This window comes from Phyllobates terribilis, unplaced genomic scaffold, assembly GCF_046119375.1.
Source record: "Phyllobates terribilis strain yellow unplaced genomic scaffold, ASM4611937v1 Scaffold_11__3_contigs__length_659146591, whole genome shotgun sequence".
Classification (NCBI taxonomy): Eukaryota; Metazoa; Chordata; class Amphibia; order Anura; family Dendrobatidae; genus Phyllobates; species Phyllobates terribilis.
In genome coordinates this window covers 623273470-623280699 of record NW_027362771.1, presented here as the reverse complement: position 1 = coordinate 623280699, position 7230 = coordinate 623273470, and the positions used below count along the sequence as shown (strand labels likewise).

At 38.9% G+C, this 7230-nt stretch overlaps 1 pseudogene; it reads left to right on the top strand.

Annotated features, from left to right (window-relative positions):
- The first annotated feature begins 2627 nt into the window (after nucleotides 1-2627).
- On the top strand, nucleotides 2628-6458 carry LOC141167426 (vomeronasal type-2 receptor 26-like; annotated as a pseudogene).
- Nucleotides 6459-7230: the final 772 nt, after the last annotated feature.

Here is a 7230-nt window from a genome sequence, read left to right as displayed (position 1 = left end):
AGAATGTATGGGATTAGAAAGGCCTGGCTCTATTGTACCCCTTTTCTTTCCGTGTTTCCTTTAACCCCCTTACACTATATATTCAGAAAATTAAAGTATAACATCATAACTTATGTATATCAATATCTTAGTTATGCCAACAAAAATGTAGCAACTCAATGGAATATGCAACTACGGAGAACAGAGTCCATGCTACTTAGTAAAAAAAATATACCACAACGGTCAAAGTATAAATTCCCAATGATTGGGTTAAACGAGCAATTTGGTTTTTCTGCATTTTTATAGTATTTGTTTCTGGCTTCTCACTGCATCCGTTTCGTCATACCATGCTATTACTTCTACTCTTTTGTTGCTTTCCTGGACTTCCTCTTGTGCTTACCCACTATCCCCAGTTTTTTTCTTCTCCTGTTGGTTTGCCTTTTTATCTGTCTTGTTTTTATTTCTATGTGATTTTAATTTTTGTGTTACTTACCTAGTTCTCACCATGGTCTCTTGATGTGTCGTGGCGGATGGGCTGTCCTCCTTTTTCCTGGGCGTTCGCTGAATGTGCGCTGGTTCCCTCCGGCCTCGTCCCCGCTCTTCATGGAGATGGACTATACTGCAGAGGACCAAAAATAAAGGACAAAGTAAAGGGAAGAAAAAACAAATGAATTATATTTATAGGGAATATAAACGACCCTACTGATGTGTTTGGACTATATAGAGACTGGACATTTTCTGGATAGTGCTTAGTATGGACCAAAAAGGAAAAGGTCATAATAATATTTTTGTACATTGATATTTTGGCATATTTTGTCACAATTCTGTTTAACCACTGTAATGTTTTTCCATTATCATCGTCTTATTAGTATTTTCTCCACCTGTCCACATTCATTTCTCACATTTCTTTCCCCTACACTTTCACTGTATTTTCTTTTCTTCGATTCTATTTACTTTTTTTTTTTTTCATTCCATTGTCACCACATTTTTTCACCATTCCTTCATTCTCACCTGTTTACATATCTACGCATCATTTACACTTTCACCCACCTTTTTTGACCTACTTTCACTTATCTCTCTTTATTCATTATATTCTAGCTCTCATTTTTCATATCCCCTTTCCCTTTTTCTTTTTTGCTGCTCCAGTTCCTTATTTCATCATACATGTCTTGATGTCTCTTCCATTATTATTCTCTTTGTACATATCTTCTCTCGGCAATTTTAGTTCTTTTTCCCTTGCCCTTGCTTTGCGTTTGGTATCCGCCCTTCGTCAACACCGCCACGTCCATATGGGGATTTCTCTATGGAGAGTGCGCATGCACTTGAACGCACCCGCGGGACTTCCTGTCATGCGCAATGGACACTTCATGCGTTCCACCGCATGCGTGTCAGGCGCCTGTAACAGGAAGTCCATTTAGTTTTGCGGCCATCCAAGTAAATGCACGCATGCGCCGAACCCCTCCATCATCCACATTCATTGTCTACAGCTGGTTGAGAATGTATATAAAACGGGACAGCATCTACACATACACACGCCCCCTCTGAAGAAGCACTCGCGAAACGGCGTCATCGGGGTTGGTTCCCTACAAGCTCTCTCTCTTTTTGTAAGTAATATACCTTAATCTTTGGATCTTTATATACACTTGTATCTATATATACACTACTACCTTTCCCTTGGAAGCACTAAGACATACTACCTGGTCTATGTTTATCTTATTACTTGCTTACCTTATTATTTGCTTATATTAGTTAGGATCAGTCTCTACATGCACTAGCACCTTATATATCTAATGGGACCTAACTATTGCTATTTTTGGTACTTGGGCTTATACTGCTTATGGTAATTACTTGCAGGGGGATATTTTTATACCCAACTAATGGATTTAGTGCAATTATCGCACGTTTGAGCGAGCTGATATGTAGGGAACTCAAGGGTTCCTGCTTTTTTACCATTTTTTTATTCTTGTCAGTTTCTATTTGTATATCTAAATAAAAATTATATTTTTAAGCCATGAGTTTTATGTCTTCCTGTTGAAGCTGCACTTATTTAGTGGCAGTTTTTGTGTTCCTTAGTAAAAAAAAATATAGTTTATTAAACAATTAATTAAAAACAGATATCGAACAATATATAGGCAAAAGTGAAGAATAAACCCAATATGAGGGCCAAGGGTACTGCCAATCAAGAAACAAACAAATGGGATAGTAAAGCTTAGAATGAACATCATTCATGCAAACTGTGAAGCTTATATTATGCTAGAAAAATAACTGCTTAAGTAATATGATTTTGCTATAGACTGTTCATAAGCTTAGAGCCTAGTAATACTGATCGTTAGGGAAATATGATCAAGAGATGACAGTATTAATGTCAATAGCATGAAGTATATACCAAACCAATAAGTTGATCGATTTCCCCTAACACTTCGCTACATATATACAGCTACAGTGTGGTGTGTGCAGCACCATAAGTAATAGAGATCAATTTCATTGGTGTTGCATAGCACCACATGAGCATAAGGCAGTTGAGTGGGAATATGACAAAATGTCAGCATACAGAATAATAGTTACCCATTGTTTATGTGATGACAGCATACCAGCCCAGACTCCCCAACGCGCGTTTCACGGTAGTTGCTTTCTCAGGGGCTATTATCATGAGTTTCCGAACACTAGTATTTTCTCAAGTGGCAGAGGAGTCTGTGGATCCTTTTAGAGACCTGAGCCAGTTTGCAACCTATGTACCCCTTTAAGCTATACCCAATCCTTTTGGCACAAGGAGAATATATAGTAATTTATAATTTTGTCTGATTTGATCTAAAATTTTTATCTCTTTATCAGCTGTCTTACTACATCAAGAATGTAAGACTTACATTAGACAATGGAAGAGAGATTTTTTTTGATAAGAATGGAGACCCAACTGCCCAGTACGATGTTGTCAACTGGCAGCCAGATTCGAATGGTAGACTGAGCCATGTGAAAATTGGATACTATAATACAACCTATGTAGAGGGAAGAAGATTTCTCATCAACCGAAGTGTTTTAATGTGGCCCAATGGTCATGGTCAGGTATGACTTACGCTTACCTTACTACTTTGTACCACATTGATTGATAACTCAAAATTACAATTGTTGTGGTACATGCACCAAGTATCCAACTGATAACACATGAGAAACTACATGTTTTCTTAACATGAAGCTATAATATCTGATCATATCATCAATATCATATCATATCAATATCATACTAACACAAAGCCTTATGCAGACACAAAAGGATGCAGAAGTTATTCGATCCAATCTATGAATCATAGTTAGGAGAAAACTCAATTTATACTAGCGATGCCTAACTTAAGAGCTCAACCTTTTCTATTCTTGAGACATGCTAGGAATTGTAGATTAATAACACTTGAGTAGTCCCAGGTTGGAGGTCAATGCTTACCTAATGTTGGGTTGCCTTTTGTCACTATAGAGACAATGGACACTTCTATTTTATGTAGGCTAACCCTAAGCATCCAACAGTACACTCCCTGACAGCAGTTATGTCGCGTATCCATGTTATGTATATAAAAGCTTATAACCTGACGTTAAATTCATCCATTGGTTTTATAAATTACTCTTTTGAAAGCTGAAACCCTCTCAAATTTGGTTTAGGTAAAGAAAATAATTTGGCATCAATGCTGAAATATTGATCATTTAATGAACACAGAATGGTCAGATTTTGGCAAGACAAAAGATTTGTCGCCCACAGAAAGTAATGTGATATTCAATCAAATAATTATCTTAAAATACAAATATATGTTGCATAACATTGGTGAATGAAGTTGTGGTGCTATTAGAGTCATATTTAATATTTTGTGTGACTTCCATGAGCTTGAAGGACTGCATCCATGCGGTTCAACAATGATTCATACAATTTATTAATGAAGTCGTCAGGAATAGCAGAGAATGCCGTCTTACATGCCTCCCAGAGTTCATCTAGATTCTTTGGTTTTGTCTTCCAAGCTTCCTCTTTCATCCTACCCCAAACCTGCTCAATGATGTTCATGTCTGGTGACTGGGCTGGCCAGTCCTTGAGCACCTTGATCTTTTTGGCCTGGAGGAACTTTGTTGTAGGGATGGATGTATGAGATGGAGCTCTATCCTGCTGCAGAATTTGACTCCTTTTATGATTTGGAATGTAAGAGGTAGCTAATACTTCTTGATATTTTAGGCTATTGATATTGCCTTCCACCTTGCAAATGTTTCACACACTCCCATACTGAATGTAACCCCAGACGATGATCTTTCCACCACCAAATGTAACTGTTTTCTGGGTGTATTTTGGATCCATACGGGCTCCAGTAGGTCTCCTGCAGTATTTGCAGCGGCTGTGGTGTAATTCTACTGAAGATTCATCAGAGAGATCCACCTTCTGCCACTTTTCCAGCGTCCATCTGTTTAGCAGGCTGTGGGACTTTGCAAATGCCACACGTTTTTTTATTTGCCTTTTGTTCACTGTTGGCTTCTGGGCACTGATTCGACCATGGAGGCCATTTCGAGACAGAATCCTACAAACTGTTCTAGTTGACACAGGGACTTGAGGTGACCAGGCCTGTTGGAGCTCTGCTGCAGTGGAAGAGGGGCTTGCTTTGGATTTTCTAACCAACAAACGTTCCTCCTGAGCAGTTGTCTTGCGGGGTCTGCCAGACCTGGGCTTGTCAAACACATCTCCAATCTCTTCATATCTTTTTTTAATTCTTTGTACTTGACGCTGAGACACATTAAAGGTGCCAGCCACCTCTGCAGTGGATCTGGTCTTCAGCCTCTTGATAAACAAGGCTTTGGTCGCAGGGTGGACTTTTGGCATGTCGTCAGAGCTCAAGTTGCAGTTCAAGTGAAGGCTTGGGGTGCCGAGTTTCTTTTTATACACACTCACTAATTAACCGATCATTTACTGAGCACTGGTGAGGATGTAAACTCGGATTGGGTGCATTATATGACCAGGTGACAAAACTTTTGTCTTGCCAAAATCTGACCATTCTGTGTTCATTAAATGATCAATATTTCAGCATTGCTGCCAATTTATTTTCTTTACCTAAACCAAATTTGGGAGGGTTTCAGCTTTCAAAAGAGTAATTTATAAAACCAATGGATGAATTTAACGTCAGGTTATAAGCTTTTATTTACATAACATGGATAAGCGACATAACTTCTGTCAGGGAGTGTACTTTATGGAGTTATATGCTATTAATACATATTTATCCATCTATCCTGAGTGCTGAAAGTAATGATGTCTAATGACTGACTGCATGAAGGATGTAAAATGCTGTTTATATATTATACAAGGTTCCTCCTTCAGTCTGCACACCAATATGCCCTCCTGGATTTCAAAGACTGGTGGAAGAAGATGCTCCAGCTTGTTGTTTCCTATGTGTTTCCTGCGCAACTGGAGAGATATCTAACCAGACAGGTGAGCTACAGTATCATATCCAGCAACCTGTTGTTCTCCAGCTGCTGTAAAATCTCTATCAATCCATGAATATGTTTGATAAGATTGATGAAGGTCTATCATGCGTGCACGTTATCTCAATGTTTCCCTTTCAGATTCCCTTGAATGTTCCCATTGCCATTGGAATGAATGGCCCAATACTGCTAAGGATAAATGTCTCCCAAAACCTCGAGATTTTCTGTCATCCCAAGAACCCTTGGGAGCAACCTTGGCTGCTATAGCTGTTTTCTCATCATTGATTCCATTTTCTGTCTTTTTGCCTTTTCATAGTTTAAGAAGACTCCAATTGTAAGAGCCAACAATTACTTTATCAGTTGTCTTCTCCTGTTTACCCTTTCTCTGTTTTATGTCCTCTTTGACATTCATTGGTTATCCACAACCTGAAATGTGTCTCCTCCGACAACCTGCATTTGGAATCATATTTACTCTTTGCATTTCATGAATACTGGACAAAACTATCATAGTGATATTTGCCTTTATGGCCACTAAACCTGACAGCAATCTAAAGAAATGGACTAGCCCATGGTTGTCCTATGCAATCATTGTGCGTTCAACCATTGTACAACTTCTTTTGTGCATTTCTTGGGTCCTTTATGCTCCTTTATTCATGGAATACAACATACAAAGTCAACCTGGAGTCATAATTGTTGAGTGCAATGAAGGATCTAAGTTTGCTTTCTGGGGCATGTTAGGCTACCTCTTCTTTTTGGCTTCCATTAGTTTTATTGTTGCTTTTTTAGCACGAAGGCTTCCAAACAGCTTCAATGAGGCAAAATTCATTACTTTTAGCATGTTGGCCTTTCTCACGGTCTGGGTTTCTTTTATACCAGCATACCTAAGTGCAAGTGGAAAATATGCAGTAGCTATGGAGATCTTTGCTATACAGTTCTCAACTTGGACTCTAGTAATCTGCATGTTTATACCCAAGTGCTTCATCATATTGTTTCAACCTCATTTAAACTCAAGACAACATCTAACTGGTAAAACCAAACTCTGAAAGAAGGATAATTACAGTGGTGGCCAAAAGCATTGGCACCCCTGCAATTCTGTCAGATAATACTCAGTTTCTTCCTGAAAATGATTGCAATCACAAATTCTTTGGTAGTATTATCTTCATTTAATTTGTCTTCAATTAAAAAACACAAAAAGAATTGTCCTAAAGCCAAATTGGATACAATTCCACACCAAACCTAAAAAAGGGGGTGGACAAAAGTATTGGCACTGTTTGAAAAATCATGTGATGCTTCTCTAATTCGTGTAATTAACAGCACCTGTAACTTACCTGTGGCACCTAACAGGTGTTGGCACTAACTAAATCACACTTGCAGCCAGTTAACATGGATTAAAGTTGACTCAACCTCTGTCCTGTGTCCTTGTGTGTACCACATTGAGCATGGAGAAAGGAAAGAAGACCAAAGAACTGTCTGAGGACTTGAGAAACCAAATTGTGAAGAAGCATGAGCAATCTCAAGGCTACAAGTCCATCTCCAAAGACCTGAATGTTCCTGTGTCTTCCGTGTGCAGTGTCATCAAGAAGTTTAAAGCCCATGGCACTGTGGCTAACCTCCCTAGATGTGGACAGAAAAATTGACGAGAGATTTCAACGCAAGATTGTGCGGATGGTGGATAAAGAACCTCGACTAACATCCAAACAAGTTCAAGCGGCCCCGCAGTCCGAGGGTACAACAGTGTCAACCCGTACTATCCGTCGACGTCTGAATGAAAAGGGACTGTATGGTAGGATACCCAGGAAGACCTCACTTCTTACC